General features: G+C 33.6%; 1 pseudogene; it reads left to right on the top strand.

The window, feature by feature from the left end:
* The first annotated feature begins 10,304 nt into the window (after positions 1–10,304).
* Positions 10,305–11,942, top strand: LOC149177992 (putative polyamine oxidase 5 pseudogene; annotated as a pseudogene).
* The last annotated feature ends 5,154 nt before the right edge of the window (positions 11,943–17,096 follow it).

Here is a 17,096-nt window from a genome sequence, read left to right as displayed (position 1 = left end):
CTTAGATGTAAAATTTAAATGGCCTTATGTATAATTTTTCTTTCCTTTCTTCTTATTTTTCAATGTCTGAAAAGGGTAAAATTATATCACCTGGCCCTTCTCAATCTTATGGTGGAATTGGGAGTATTTTGTTACCCTACTGACTTAGCTCTATAAACATATGGTCAATTGTAGTCTAATAGGAAACCTCTTGTGGATATATATCTAAGGAGTTTGCTGAGATTTAGTAGCTTGGTAAGTACTTGAATCGCTAGCGATCAGTGTTTGGAGGAAGAAGTGCAACAAAAGTGATGTGGGATTGGAACCCAAGCTTGGTATTTTGCACCTAAATGAGTTGGGAAAAAAACAATTTCACTTTGAGTGATTTGACACTTGGCGGTATTAGAGGACACCTAGAGGAGAAAAGGGTAGCAAAAGTCACTCAAAATAGAGGTCTCTCATAAGAGAGATTAATTTTTATATGTGGTTGGTGGTTAATTTGTCTACTTGGGCAAGTCAACTTGCCCTAAAGTATGCCCCAAGGAAATATTCGTGGAGCCACGTGTGTGCATATAAATACAAGTTAAGAGTTGGAGGTTTAGAGCACATCCAAAGTGAAAATCAAATTAGGTATACCTTTGACATAGATAGTGAACTTGAGGCAGCACACAAGCTAGCAAGGAAGATGACTTTGGCACAATATGTGGAGGACTTTCTCTTATTTTTGGGTGTGGATATTCTTGATAGGAAAAGTCCGCAGTTCTAAGGTAATTTTGGATCATTTTTTGTTCTGTGTTTGTGTGGTATTTGGATATTTATTGAGGCCACAGGAAGTGATGCTACAATATCATGTTGGATGCATAATTTTGAGGATCAAGAGGGCTTTTAAAATATCTCTACTGTAACCATAATTACTCCAAGGAGAAATAGAGTTGAACAGGGGTGTCTACCCTTCTAGAGAGCTTAGATCACCTTTTTTTGTGATACAAAGCATTGTAGGTTGTTTTTAGGAGGTTCCTTACACCCAAAATAATGCTTTGTAATTTTAGAAAGGAAAACAAAGAAGTGCATGTGTTTGGAGAAGGGAAACATAGTTGTGAGTAGCTATTTAGGGTTGTTGGCATGCCCTAACCAGATCTCAAGAAGCTTAGATATTTAAGACAAGAGGAAAAGCACTATGTTGGAAAGTAAGGTATGTGTATCCTCTTGTTGATGTTGATTTTCTAGTCAAATCAGAGGTCCATGTTGCAAAGCTTGGTATGGGACACATGTTGACTATTGGAGGGAAACGTAAGATTGGACCAAGTTTCCCCTAAATGCATCACCATTGAAGGACTAAGGTGATTGCTAAATGAGGCATAGATTGAAGGAGATTAAGGTTTTATCAATGAGGAAGAGAATTTATACAACCCAAGTTCATTGTGGGAGAAGCTGTACAACGCAAGTTCATTGTGGGAGAAATAAGTTCAATTTAATTATTTATTTATTTTGTTTAAAGTACCATTGTTCATTCATTACTAATATCAATTTATTTAAACAAATTATCACCATTTTATAATTTTACTACATTCCATTAAAATAACTTTCACCTAATATTTATAGAGATCCTAAATTGAAAATGTAAATAAAAAAGATTCTAAAAATTTAAAAATAAACCCAAAGAAACTTTAACTGGACTATTAAATTTTCTTAAACCTTTTATTAAATTTAAAACTAAAATTTAAAATTTACAAAAAAATAAATAAATAATACACACATATCAACCTAATATCATTAAACACGCCCAAGAAGTTATTATAATGTGATCCATAAAACAGATTATTAATATGACATTTAATAAAACAAAGTTATTATAATGTGATCCATAAAACAGATTAGTAATATGACATTTAATAAAACAAAAAGAACAATAATAATTAATGGAAAAGTGACTTTCAATTGTGAAATTTCTCAGAACTATGGAACCCATCCTCCAATAATGGCCAATGGCAAGTATACTGTCTAGGCAGGAAGTTGAAAGTTGAAAATTCCAATTCCTTCGGCCTCATATCATGTATCCCATGTGCACCCTAGCCGCCATCTCTTCTATTCTTCATTCCACCAGCCACCATCTCTTCATTCAACCAAAGAAAAGGGGCAAACAAATATCTGGTATTGAGTAGAAAATATCTCTCAGGCCCCGAATTATTAGAAAATATTATTGAGCATACACATCGTATTTAATAGCTAGAAGATTATATGTAGTTTTATTGAATTGTTTAAAATATGCACGTCATAGTCCCATTAGGCGCGCGATTTGTGGAGCTTTTGAATTTTCTAACGACTGGGAGGCGTTGAGTGATGACTAACGTTACCAACATCCTATCGCTCTCTTCAGTGATGACTAACGTTGCCAAAATCCTATGGCTCCACTGGTAGCTCAGATTGGAGTAATTCGATTTAGACATTAAAAGCTATCATAATGATGTTTTGTCCTAACTCCGTCCATTGGGAAAAAGATAAGGTAATGATGTTGTGGTCCTTACTCCATCCGTTGGGAGAATGTGGACTAGAGCAAACATTTATTTACGCCGCAGTAAAAGTCTAGAAGATATATCTCATATATATATATTGCAATTCCATTATTGTAAAAAAGGAATTGAATTATAATTTAGTAAGAAATAACTAATTTTAAATTTAATCATAAATGTATTTCAAATAGTTTGTGTGAAGGTTATAGTTTTTTTCTTAAATGAATGTATATATTATTTAAGATTCCAAATATTAATATTTTAAAGAATGAATATATATATAGAGAGAAATATTTAAACCATCCATCTAAAATTTTATTGTAATTAATATGAAATTTTAGTATAAAAACATTTCCATGTTTTCTTTTGTTGTGAAGTAAAATTTTATATTGTTTGGATTTATAAATTTACACTCATAGCACAAGAAGTGCGTTAGACTACCACTAGGGAAACCCGACCAAATAGGTAACCTCAAATTTTTCAAAATATGAAAAGAAAAGATAGAGTTTATGGCTCTTAGATACAAAATGTGATATTTATCTATATGGCCATAGACACAAAGGTAAGACAAGAAAACATAAATGAAAACTAAAGATGCATAGGTAAGTAGACATTCATGCATATTTCCCAGGATCAATAGCCTTTATTGGGATGTGATGCTTATTTCTCCACAATGTGCACCCAGGATGAGGAGGAGGCCCCATTTTCCATTAAATTCTCGCAAGTACACCCCTTGTATGTCTAACATCAACAATCTAATCTTCCATCTCAGAAAACACCTCAGTGTTTGTTAGGATTATGTTTCTCATTGGAAAATTTCCTTTCCACCTAAGTGATCTCCCCTTGAATTGGTTAAGTGGTCAAATCCCAGTAACTATTCGTTGAGCTCTCAAGTCGAATTTGAGCTCTAGGACAACCTCTCTTTTGGTATTAATATGCTCCTCTATTGACATTAGCACTTTGTATAGGAATGGAAAACAACCAAAAAGATGAGAGGCCTATGGAAGACTCGAATGGTTCAACAAGAGTGGAGAAGCCCAAACACAACCCCCTATCCTTTCCAAGACCTTCTAGTGGCAAAGCCATCTTAAGGCCTAAAATGTCTACAAGAGAAGAACATGGAACAAACAAAGGATTAGGAATAAAAATGTATAAATAAGGAGTCATAACATACCTAGGCCCATTGGCTCCACTAGGTTCCTGGGAGCGGGCTCTCTTAAGGGACATCATTGGCATTTTCCACTTTCTTCATCCCACGGAGAGAAGTAGGATAGTCATCTACACCATTGGCCATTCTTGGAGGGTGGGATAAATAATTTGAGCAATTCCACACTTGCAAGTGAGTTTTTAATTAATCATTATTATTATTATTATTTTGTTTTATTAAATGTTTTATTAATAAATCACATTTATGGAAGAGAATAACAACTTCGTGGCTACATTGAATGATACTGGGTTGATAGATGTGTGTTATTTCTCTAATTTTAGATTTATACTTTAGTTTTAATTTTAATGAAAGGGTTTAAGAAAATTTAATAGTCTCGTTAAGTTCTATTTAGTTTTTTTTTTTTTTTTTAGAATCTCTTGTATTTAGATTTTCAATTTAAGATCTCCATAAATATTAGGTGAAACCCATCTTAATCCTTCTCACTTCATATAATAAAGTGATAGATTTTACTTTATTCTTTTCCTCATTTTATTGTAAATCATTTTTCAAAATGTTAACAATATAATTATTTTCCTGCATATATTATTATTAATATATATTTTATAATGCTTTTGTAGGGAGATGGAGAATGGAGAATGGAGATGATTCACATTGAACTTTTATTTATTTATTTTTAATTTATTTTATTATTTGTAAAAACTCAAACACCATATTAATAAAATTTGTATTTATTTTGAGGGAGGGGCTTTTCTCTCTCTCTAAGTCCTCAAGATAACTATGGTCATGACTATCTGTGAGGAATGTCTGTTGTGATTATGGTTATTGTGGGTATTTCTTTTTTATTATGTCTTTTTGTTTTTCTCTTCTTTAAATAAATTTATAGATTTAATAATTTGTTTAAATAAACTCATATGAATGAACAATGCCACATTAAACAAAAACAATAACTAATTTATTAGTTAATTAATTTGTTGTGGTACATAATGGGTGGATTTTATAACTTGTTATAATATCACAAAAATCTATGGCTATGGATTTTCTTTGTAAGCATCATCACCATTTTTTGTATGTTTGAAAATCACGTGTTTTTGTGATTGCTTTTAATCAATATATACTTTTCAACTATACAAATAATCACTACATCACAAGTGACTATGACAATTATTTTTTTTGTAACCACAATAATTCAATGTACATTTAAAAATATATCAAAAGTCTCTCTTGATGATAATAAAATACAAACAAGCCCATGGGACTTTGGATTGATGGTGAATGCGTGCATTGTTAAGCCACTCCGTGTGATAGGTCACTAGTTCAAATCCCCCATCAGTCTTACATACCAATAATAATAATAATAACAAAATAAATATAGAATTTACAAATTGATATTCTATGATCATAGAATTTTAAATGTGTCTGGTTTTAGTTTATGCTATGTATTTATTTGTTGTTTACTTGTTTGACTCTGCTTGTTTGTTTATGTTTGTATCTGTATAATATTTTTACACATATGTAATATCATATACAATAATTACTTTTCAAATGTGCATAATTTGTATATTACAGTATTAATCTTTAAATTGTAGTTTAATTTAATAAAATCTTATTTTTTCTGCAAATGACCACAACATCATGAATGAATTTGAATTTTTGTAAGCACCACTATTAAATGAGAATTGTGTTTTAATTAATCATTTATTATATTTAGTTACATGTTGATGCTTTATGATGAAAGAATTTTAAATGTTTGTGTTTTTACCTTATGTAATGTATGTGTTTGTTTTTTTATGTTCTTGTTTGTGTATAAACTTTAGAGCATGACAAAGGCTTTTATTAGAATATGTTGTATATACATGGTCATTGCCCAAATTGTTAGAATATGTCATATGCATGGTCATTGCCCAAATTGCCTATTGACTTGATACAAGTCAAGTTTGTGACGATTTTTCACGGGTATAATATCCAAGAATTACACTTCCAAATAATTGAATGTGTATTAAACTATATATGTTCAAATTAGCATTTAGTTTAACAAAATTTCATTTATTTTTGCAAATGACCATGGATTTGTTTTGTAAGTATCATTATTCAATGCATCTTTGAGAATAAAATTATTTTATATGTATTTTTAATTAATATATATTTATAATTAGTTACAAATGGGTGATTCATGATGATGAGTTTTTAAATGTTTGTGTTTTTATTTTATGTAATATATTTACTTGTTTGTTTTTTCTCTTGTTTGTGTTTCTATGTCTATGAATTCCACAACATGCAAAAAAACTTTCATTATAATATACCATATGGAAGGTCACTAACAAATTGTCTGTAAACTTGATACAAATAACTTCAATGATGATTTTAAGCATGCAGCAAGAGATACACTTCAAATGAATTGAATGCTTGCATTAACTTATCCATGCTCAATTTAATAAAACTTCACTTATTTTGGTATTTGACAATGACATCATGAATGACAAAGTTTTCTTTTTGTTGGTTACCACCACTATACTATTCAATGTGTATTTGAAAATCATATTCTTTTATAATTAATTTTAATTAATATATTTTCTTTTGTAAGAAAAGATAGTAATTTTATTAATTAAAACAAAATTACATGTTGTAGATGTTGGCAATGCATTCAATCATGCCAATCGAAACTAGTGATCACATAGACAAAAAATACAACCTCAAAATGGTGGTAAGCACATCATCCTTTTCTCTATTTCTTCTTTTTAGCCTTTCACCATTCTCCCTTAGAAGGAGTGGTCATTACAAGTGCTAGTTGGGTCCCTTCATTCATTCTTGGATCTTCCTTATCCACATCCAAATTTTCATATACATGATGACGTTTTGAGCCCAATATCTCCATTTCTACAGGGATCATCTCCTACCTTCATGTGTGTGCTCGAGTTCCTTAAACTTCATGATTAAAACTCACATTTTCTATATTTTCTTGTGTATTTTGGGCTTCTTCATTGGTAGGAGGATCCATTTCTTGATCATCCTCTTCTTCGTCAGACAACTATTGTTGGAATAACCATCCCTTGGGTTGCTTTCTTATTTTCAGCTTCCTTTGAGGCTCTTTCTTAGCATCAAGACATGAATTTTGTAGATGTCCCATTTTTCAACATATTCGACATCTAAATGTTATGTTCTAAAAATATAGGAACTTTGTTGAGAAATGCTTATTGTGTGTGAGGAGAATATGATCCAAGATTCCTTTGTTTAGGTCTACATCCACACAAATTTTAGCGATTGTGAAGATTTGTTCCTCAAATATTTGTGTATATGTCTTCATGTATCACCTTAATATTTTCCCCATGGCTTCGAGTACTTTATGGAGCTAGAGATGTATAGGTAGATTATGCAATCTAACCCAAATCGATATTCTAGATACTACTATTGTATTCGCGTTAAAATCTGGGAACCAAGGGGTGACAAAAAGTGTCACAAAGCTCCAGAACCATGGACCCTCTTGCAATATATATTCACAATCCTCTCATGATTCAAATTTTACTAGGAAAAATCCCCTAGAACAAATCTGAATCTCACAATTTATTGTCCAATTTGTGAATATCCAATGGAAGATATCCACTGGTTTTGGCCAAAAACTATTGAATCTGCATAGTACTTCTTGAGAATCATATGTTGTGCATAGATAATTTGTTTTGCGTAGATCTACACTCATTATTAGAATTTGATTAAGTTGTACCACTATGTAGGGGTTGGGTATATCATGTGTCTAATCTAGTGTTGTTGAGGCAACAAATTTTCCTTTGAGGATATCTTTGAACAAAAAGCCTCCATTTATTTTCCCTTGATTCGATTATGTTCTAGAATACTATATCCAGACACTCCCTTTGTGCCATTTGAATTTTGTGGTAGAGGGAATCCTCCCCGAAGCCTTAAGTTTAATATGATGGTGGATGGCTGGAGGATGTTATAAACTTCTAACATCAAATCTTCCTGCATGGATTTTCCTTCGAAGATCAGACTTTGTAGGAGCATAAGGATACCAAGAGTATGCATGATATTGTGCTTTAATTGTTTGACGGGTTCTGTGGCCTGAACCTAAAATAATATTGATTTTCCATCTAGGGATTTGATAAATTTTTGGAAGGCTACCATAGTTCCTAGATCTAGTGTCCATATTGATAGTCACGCATATATTTAGTCAAATCAAGGGATAAGCATGGAGCTACAATGAGTGGGAGGGATTTTTATGGCAGTATTGACTTCATAAGCGATGGCCAGACCACCAAACACACCCACTGTGATGGAGGAAAATTCTGATATGGCAAAATACGAAGCAGACTCTCTAGATCTAACGACATTAATCAATTTCGACATCCTAATTTTCTCAGGGGATTGAGAATTTCCATACCCGAGATCTTTAACAATGGATCTATTAAATGAAGCATTAGAGGTGGAGGATTCACTTCTGTAGCTAGATTTTTCCTTCAAATCTAACCAATATTACTCTTGTGACTAAGAGCAGATAGGGAAAATATTTCTTCTCTGGAGTCACCTTAATCCTACACAGATCCATTCCCAACTCATGATTGTGACACCCTTTGTTTCCTTCTATTCCATTGTGTACGTACGGGGTAAGCAAATACTTTGTGTCTGATCTGGTCAGTGATATTGTCGGCGGCCCGGGTTGTCAGTCTCCATCCCCACACAGTAGATCGAAACCAATATTCATGCCATTCAAAAACTCCATTATCATACCCGCAAGTAGTGAGATTGTGCCCTAGCAATGATGAAGAAGGTTGATCCAATGTTTGAAGAAACGCGACCGCATAAGGAAAGCGAAAAGCCTAAGAAAACCTAGCCATTGCACCGAGATCATCCTCTTGACACAGTTCCCCTATCAATCTTTAATTTGATTTTTTAATTGATATATTCCTATATTACATTTTAATCAATTTTTTTATTTAATTCAATTGTTGTAAGTTCATAACTAGTGTATTAGTTAATTAATTTTTTATGGTACAAAATGGGTGGAGTTTATAACTTGTTAAATCTATTTAGTATAAAATCAAAATTTCACAAATATTTTTATTAAATAAATTGTATAGATACAAATGCCTAGGACAATATCGCAAGTAACAATGGATGTGGATTTTCCTTGTATGCATCATCACCAATTTTTGTATGTTTCAATATATACTTTTCAACAATACAAATAATGACAGCATCACATGTGACTATGACCATGAATTTTTTTGTAACCACAATCATTCAATGTAAAATTAAAAATATATCAAATGACCCTCATTATTGGGCTAAATAAAAACAAAATAAACATAAAAGTTAAAAATTAATCTACAAATTGATGTTTTATGATGATAGAATTTTAAACGTATGTAGTTTTATTTTATGTTATGTATTTTTTTTGCACTTTTGTTTGCGTGTGGTTTTTTATTTGTGTATAATATTTTTATGCATATGTAATATCATATACAATAAATAATTTTAGAATGAGAAGGATTTGTATATCAACTTATTAATCTTTAAATTTTTGTTTAATTTAATAATTTCTTATTTTTTCAACATGAATTTTTGTAAGCGCCACTATTTAGTGCACAATATTTTTTATAAGTTTTCTTAATTAATATGAATTTTATGTCGTAAGGCGTTCCCTTCTGAAATAAATTTCCCAAATTGCTACTTGTATCAGTCTGGAGCATCTAATCAGATGTTAGACGATTAAAATTGTTTGTGTCATTGGATTAATAGTTAGTTAAGAAAGGAAAACAGTTACACAGTTAGGGAAAAATACATATAGCCTTGTGAAAAGTAGTCTAGTAGCACATCAAGTAATTTATCCATTCGTTGGTCTTGTTGATTGAGAGGTAGCATTTATTGTGCAGCAGGGGCAGGACCGGTTCCCTTTAGCTTCCAAATGCATAAAACAAAAAACTTACGGACGAGCGTTGCCAAATGTAAGTAATGCAAATAATTTACAGATATGCAAGCTTTGTTGCGTGGCGAAGTATCTGGAGATGAAAAAAGCCAGAGGAAGCATTGCCATGGAGACCTGGGTATGCAGTCTTAGAACCAGTGCTCTCACTTCTGTGGCATATTTACTTGCAATTTCTCTGTAACAAAGACAAACAAAATAAATTTTCTATTTTTTTTTAGCTAACCCCTTATCTGTTATTTCAAGGGTTTTATGTAAATTTGTAAATGATTACCTGTAATGGAATCTTTTTATGCCAAGATTCTATCACTTCTTCCAGGGAATGACATGGATGCTCCAGATAATCTCTCAAATTAAGGACTTTTTCTTGGATAATATTGGAGCTTAGTGAAATTCAAACACTCTGTGTTGGGTCCTCTGAGTAGAGGCATGCTTGGTCTTCCAAAGGAATTTCGAAGAATTCCTTGGTGATTCCCATCATGCTTTTCATGACCATCTCTGGCACGCTATGGTTCACAATCTGGTACAACAATATATCAGAAAACTATACGCAAACCAAAATACAATGAAGTATTATGCATCTCTGAAAGCTTACGTACCTGGAAAAAACCATATTCCTCACAGGCACTTCGGAATTCTTCGAATACGGTGCTTCTTTTTGGTCCATCCAAGGATTCAAAATTTTGAAAAATACCAGTTGGGTGCATCGGAAAACATCATGAATATAGCCAAAAAGCCCTGTATTGTCATAGTAGGAGCAGGAATGGCAGGCCTCTCTGCTGCAAATCATTTAATGGAGGCCTGTGCCTCAATCAAATTAGATTTCATGGTCTTAGAGGCCAGCGATCGAGCCAGAGGAAGGATCTGCAACACTGACTTTCATGGTGAAAGAGTAGAACGGGGGGCAACATGGATTCATGGTATTGAAGGGAGCCCTGTTTATGCCATCGCTAAGCAGATTGGTGCCATGGAGGATAGGGAGAAGCCGTGGGAGTTCATGGATGATCTCAGGGACATTTCGGCCATTTTGGCAGAAGGAGGATTATTGGTGCCTCCATCTTTGGTAGATCCAATGGTTAGACTGTACAAGGGTTTATTGGGTAAGGCGCAAGATATGATTTTACCAGATGGTCATGTTGGGGAGGAGCCCAAGCATGGGGGCTTGGGGGCTTATCTGAGAGTAGGGTTGGAGGAATATTTAGCAAAGAATGCTAAGAATAACGAAGCCCTATCTACATCCCCATCGGCTATTTCGACAGAATTGGGAGAGGAGCCAAGACCCAATTGGGATCTGAGGTCATTGCAGGAGGCTGTGTTTCATAGCCAGTGTCACAATGATAGGATCACCACTGTTGCAGACGATTTGGATAATGTGGACGTTGAGTCTTTCAGTGAGTATTGGGAATTCCCTAGGAAACAGTTGTCCATCCCCAGGGGGTATTCTAGTGTCATGAAGGAACTTGTGAATAGGCTACCTGAGGAGAGTATAGTGTACAATGCTAAGGTTGAGAGTGTAGCCTGGGGTTGCGAGGCAGGGATTGGTGGGAGAAGGGTCGTGTTGTTGAAGGGGCCTGATGTTGATGTTGAGGCTGATCATGTTATCCTCACTGTTTCATTGGGTGTATTGAAGTCTGTCATCAAAAACTGCAATAAGAATGATGCAGATAGTAGCAAGGATCAGAATCCACAGGTCCCTATATTTCATGGCTTCCAGCCACACTTGCCACCCCACAAAGTCAGTGCAATCAACAGACTTGGCTTCGGCGTTGTGGATAAGGTGTTGCTGCATATGGGCCCTGATGTTTCAGAGATCCCCAATGTCAAGTTGGTCTTTGCAGGGCCGAAACATGGTGATGGTGGTGATGATTTGATTCCATGGTGGATGAGGAAAACCTACGCAGTAGTGCGAATCCACAAGCAATCCAAAGTTGTTTTGGCGTGGTTTGTGGGAAAGGAAGCAATTACAATGGAGTCCTTATCGGACCAGGAGGTCATTGAGGGGTTCCTTGATACCTTATCTGCATTCGACATGGATCTGAAGAAGGGAAGCAACAACGTTGGTGAGGGAGATAAGAGTTCTGTGATAGACGACATTCTGAGGAGTGACTGGGGCAGGAATCCTTTGTTTTGGGGGTCTTATACCTATGTTCCTGTGGGCTCAACAGGGGATGATATTGATATATTGGCTGAGCCATTGCCATATGCAGAGGATCAAACTAGCAACAAGCCTCTACAAATTTTGTTTGCAGGTGAGGCTACTGATAGGCACTATTATTCAACAACTCATGGTGCCTATTTGAGTGGGTTGAGAGAAGCCAATAGACTGCTAAGACACTACAACATTCTAAGCTACTGAAGTAGTTTCGCTCAAACCAAGCATGTTTGTTCGAACATAATAATAGTGTGAGTCAGCTTCTCTGTATTGAGATGTTATGATTTAAGATCTCTGCTATTAACTTTCCTAGTTGATTTGACTTTTTCAGCTATCGAACTTCGATGCATCCATGTATCCAATAGATCATATTTCTTTTTGGCCTAAAATTTTCAGTGGGGCTATTCTATGAATCCATGGAGGTGTTCCATGAACAATTTCATGATGAGGAATTTGCACCAAGAAAGTGCAATGCATGAATGTAAGGGGAGAAGATAAATGCTTGACCATAAGTACACGGAGACAAAGTGCACTTGAAATTAGCAATCATTGTAGATATATTTGTAGCATAAGCATAATATTACAAAGAATACGAAAGAGGATAATAACAGTTATAGGTGATTGTGACCTGATGAGTTAGTTCATGTGGTTAAAGTGCTATGAATTGCAAGTGTGAGGTTGCAGAGTCAAGTCTCTAGGCTGGCTGCCTTTGTGAATGTCATGGGTGTCATTCGATGTCTCTGTTGGATTAGTTTGCCAAAATTGCAACTAGTTGGTTAACCTTGGTTACCATCCTCAAAATGAGGGGAAGTTGCCAGTGGTGGGTGCGAATTTCATCGAAATATAGATATGGTGGGTGTGAATTTCATCAAAATATGGATAATGTGGTTTGTAGTTGGTTTAGTGCCCATTTAAAGTTGTGCATTTCATCAAAATATAGATATGGTGGGCGTGCATTGCATCAAAATATAGATAATGTGGTTTGTAGTTGGGTCAATGCCCATTTAAAGAGGTTGGTGGGTGTGCATTTCATCAAAATATAGATATGGTGGGTGTGCATTTCATCAAAATATAGATAAAGTGGTTTGTAGTTGGTTTAGTGCCCATTTAAAGAGGTTGGAACTTGAAATCTAATTCTTTTGGTTCAGAGTAGATGTAAGCAAGCATAAAAGTTGTAGTAGTAGTAATTTTTACATAATGGTTGATTGGCTGCAACACTGATATGCTTGCTTTCTTGAGTGTTTTGGTAGCCACTTGTAAAATGAATTATTTTTGGTGATCTTCTTGGAATTATAAAATGAATTTGATCTCTATCATGTCTCTCTTATGTTACTGAATGTATTGATTTTCTTCTTATGTTGTTAAATATTTCCAGATATAATCTGAAAAGTTATCTGCATTGTTGGTCTTGTCATTATTGTTGTTATTTATTGCAGGAGTCCATGGTTACTGCTTCACATAAGGAGTCTATTTATAAATTCCTCATGTCCAAAATGTTGGTGGAATATGAATTAGAAAGTGGATCATCAATGGAATACAGATGGAAGTTTAAGGCAGTTTTGTTTTTCAATAATTTTAGTACCTACATGTTTTGGCATCTGATGTAGAGTGCTTAAGTTTGTACCAGAAAATAGAGAATTTAGGAAACAAAAATCGATGCCAAAGTTAAAGGAATGGAAAGGGTACTAGATCTACCAAAAGTAAGTCAAAATTTACAGGCCTTAGAAGTAAAGGTACGAGCTGGATTTTCTGGTTACTACAAAAGTTCGATATATCTGGATTGGCATGTAGCCATGTAATACTATTAAATTGATAGCAAGATCAAACAAACAAGTATCAGAATGAGCAATAAAGTCTTTAAAAAAAAAAACAAAAACAAAACAAAACAAAAAACAAAAAACAAAAAAAAAATACAAAAAAAAAACAAAAAAAAAAAATTAAAATTTGAAAATTAAAAATTAAAAAAAATATAAATAAATAAGTAAATTTGAAATCCAAGTAAAGCTTTGATTAAAAAAATAATTAATCAAAATCAAAATCAGAGCTAGAACTAGAAATATCTGTTAAATAATGAAGTCAAATGGTTTATAATATTTTTATTTAATTATGAATAATTCACAAATATATAATACCAATTTCTTTTACTGAGTTAATATAATTTTTATTTATGATTACATTGTTCATACCTCACCTACATCTCATCTAGACTATATAAGGCCAAAAGTATAATGTGTGAAATCTTCAAAGGAAAATGGCATTGTATCTATTCAATGGCAATGTCATACATCGATCGATATTTTATTTAGAAATAAGTGTTGCAATTTTTTTGAATCGTCTAACACATAATGGTGCAATACAGGACACAGTGGCACATAGGGGAGTATGCTCTGTCTAGTAAATGTTATAATATCATACATAAATTGAATCAATATCTCTACTCATACGATATTCTGAAAGTGCAGCTGCACATAAGAAATTTAAGTTCTTTTATACTTGCAATGAATTCATAATTTTTTTCTAAGAAAGAAAAACTATACTTATATGATATACAGATACCCATGTAGTTTATACTTTCAATATCAAGCAGTGTTAAGGAGCTAAACTATGCTCACTTGCTAAATGTCAAGTTGGTCTTTGCAAGGTTGAAACATGGTGATGGTGGTGATGATTTGATTCCATGGCAGTTGAGGAAAACCTACGTAGTAGTGAGAATCCACAAGCAATCCAAAGTTGTTTTGGTGTGGTTTGTGGGAAACGAAGCAATTACAATTGATTCCTTATTGGGCTACGAGGTGATTGAGGGGTTCCTTGATACCTTATCTGCATTTGGCATGGATCTGAAGAAGGGAAGAAACAACGTTGCTGAGGGAGATAAAAGTTCAATGATAGACGGCATTCTGAGGAGTGACTAGGGAAGGAATCCTCTGCTTTGGGGGTCTTATACCTATGTTCCTATAGGCTCAATAGGGGACGATATTGATATATTGACTAAGCCATTTCCATATGCAGAGGATCAAACTAGCAACAAGCCTCTACATATTTTGTTTGCAAGTGAGGCTACCAATAGGCACTATTATTCAACAACTCATGGTGCCTATTTGAGTGGTTGAGAGAAGCCAATAGACTGCTAAGACACTACAACATTCTAAGCTACTGAAGTAGTTTCTCTCAAACCAAGCATGTTTGTTGGAACATAATAATAGTGTGAGTCAACTTCTCTGTATTGAGATGTTATGATTTAAGATCTCCGCTATTAACTTTCCTAGTTGATTTGACTTTTTCAGCTATCGAACTTTGATGCATCCATGTATCCAATAGATCAGATTTCTTTTTGGCCTAAAATTTTTAGTGGGGTTGTTCTATGAATCCGTGGAGGTGTTCCATGAACAATTTCATGATGAGGAATTTGCACCAAGAAAGTGCAATGCATGAATGTAAGGGGAGAAGATAAATGCTTGACCATAAGTACATGGAGACAAAGTGCACTTGAAATTAACAATCATTGGAGATATATTTGTAGCATAAGCATAATATTACAAAGAATATGAAAGAGGATAATAATAGTTATAGGTGATTTTGACCTAATGAATTAGCTCGTGAGGTTAAAGTGCTATGAATTGCAAGTGTGAGGTTGCAGAGCCAAGTCTCTAGGTTGACTGCGTTTTTGAATGTCATGGGTGTCATTCGATGTCTCTGTTGGATTAGTTTGCCAAAATTGCAACTGGTTGGTTAACCTTGGTTACCATCCTCAGAATGAGGGGAAGTGGCCAGTGGTGGGTGTGCATTTCATCAAAATATAGATAATGTGGTTTGAAGTTAGTTCAATGGCCATTTAAAGGTGTGAATTTCATCAAAATATAGATATGGTGGGTGTGCATTTCATCAAAATATAGATAATGTGGTTTGTAGTTGGTTCAGTGCCCATTTAAAGAGGTTGGTGGGTGTGCATTTCATCAAAATATAGATAAAGTGGTTTGTAGTTGGTTCAGTGCCCATTTAAAGAGGTTGAAATGTGAAATCTAATTCTTTTGGTTCAGAGTAGATGTAAGCAAGCATAAAAGCTGTAGTAGTAGTAATGTTTACATAATGGTTGATTGGCTGCAATGTTGATATGCTTGCTTGCTTGAGTGTTTTGGTAGCCACTTGTAAAATGAATTATTTTTGGTGATATTCTTGGAATTATAAAATGAATTTGATCTCTTTCATGTCTCTCTCATGTTACTGAATGTATTGATTTTCTTCCTATGTTGTTAAATATTTCCAGATATAATCTGAAAAGTTATCTGCGTTGTTGGTCTTGTCATTGTTGTTGTTGTTTATTGCAGGAGTCCATGGTTACTGCTTCACATAAGGAGTCTATTTATAAAGTCCTCATGTCCAAAATGTTGGTGGAATCTGAATTAGAAAGTGGATCATCAATGGAATACAGATGGAAGTTTAAGGCAGTTTTGTTTTTCAATAATTTTAGTACCTACACATTTTGGCATCTGATGCAGAGTGCTTAAGTTTGTACTAGAAAATAGAGAATTTAGGAAACAAAAATCGATGTCAAAGTTAAAGGAATGGAAAGGGTACCAAATCTACCAAAAGTAAGTCAAAATTTATAGGCCTTAGAAGTAAAGGTATGAGTTGTCTTTTCTGGTTACTACAAAAGTTCAATATATTTGTATTGGTATGTAGCCATGTAATACTATTAAATTGATAGTAAGATCAAGCAAACAAGTATCAAAATGAGCAATAAAGTATTTTCAGAAAATCTAAAGAAAAAAAATTGAAATTTTAAATCCAAGTAATGCTTTAATTAAAAAATAATTATCAAAATCAAAATCAAAGCTAGAACTAGAAATATTTGTTAAATAATGAAGTCAAGTGGTTTATAGTATTTTTATTTAATTATGAATAATTCACAAATATATAATACCAATTTCTTTTACTGAGTTAATATAATTTTTATTTATGATTACATTGTTCATACCTCACCTACATGTCATCTAGACTATATAAGGCCAAAAATATAATGTGTGAAATCTTCAGAGGAAAATGACATTGTATCTATTCAATGGAAATGTCATACATCGATCGATATTTTATTTATAAATAGGTGTTGCAATTTTTTGGAATCATCTAACACATAATGGTGTAATACAGGACACAGTGGCACATAGGGGAGCATGGTCTGTACAGTAAATGTTATAATACCATACATAAATTGAATCAAAATCTCTACTCATACGATATTCTGAAAGTGCAGCTACACATAAGAAATGTAAGTTCTTTTCTACTGGAAATGAATTCATAATTTTTGTCTAAGAAAAAATCCTATACTCATATGATATACAGATACCCATGTCATTTATA

The sequence above is a fragment of the Pinus tabuliformis genome, chromosome 4_1, assembly GCF_031772625.1.
Source record: "Pinus tabuliformis cultivar Carrire ecotype Pingquan chromosome 4_1, CPIR1, whole genome shotgun sequence".
NCBI lineage: Eukaryota > Viridiplantae > Streptophyta > Pinopsida > Pinales > Pinaceae > Pinus > Pinus tabuliformis.
The sequence above is the reverse complement of the archived record's forward strand: the minus strand, read 5'-3'. Positions and strand labels throughout refer to the sequence as shown.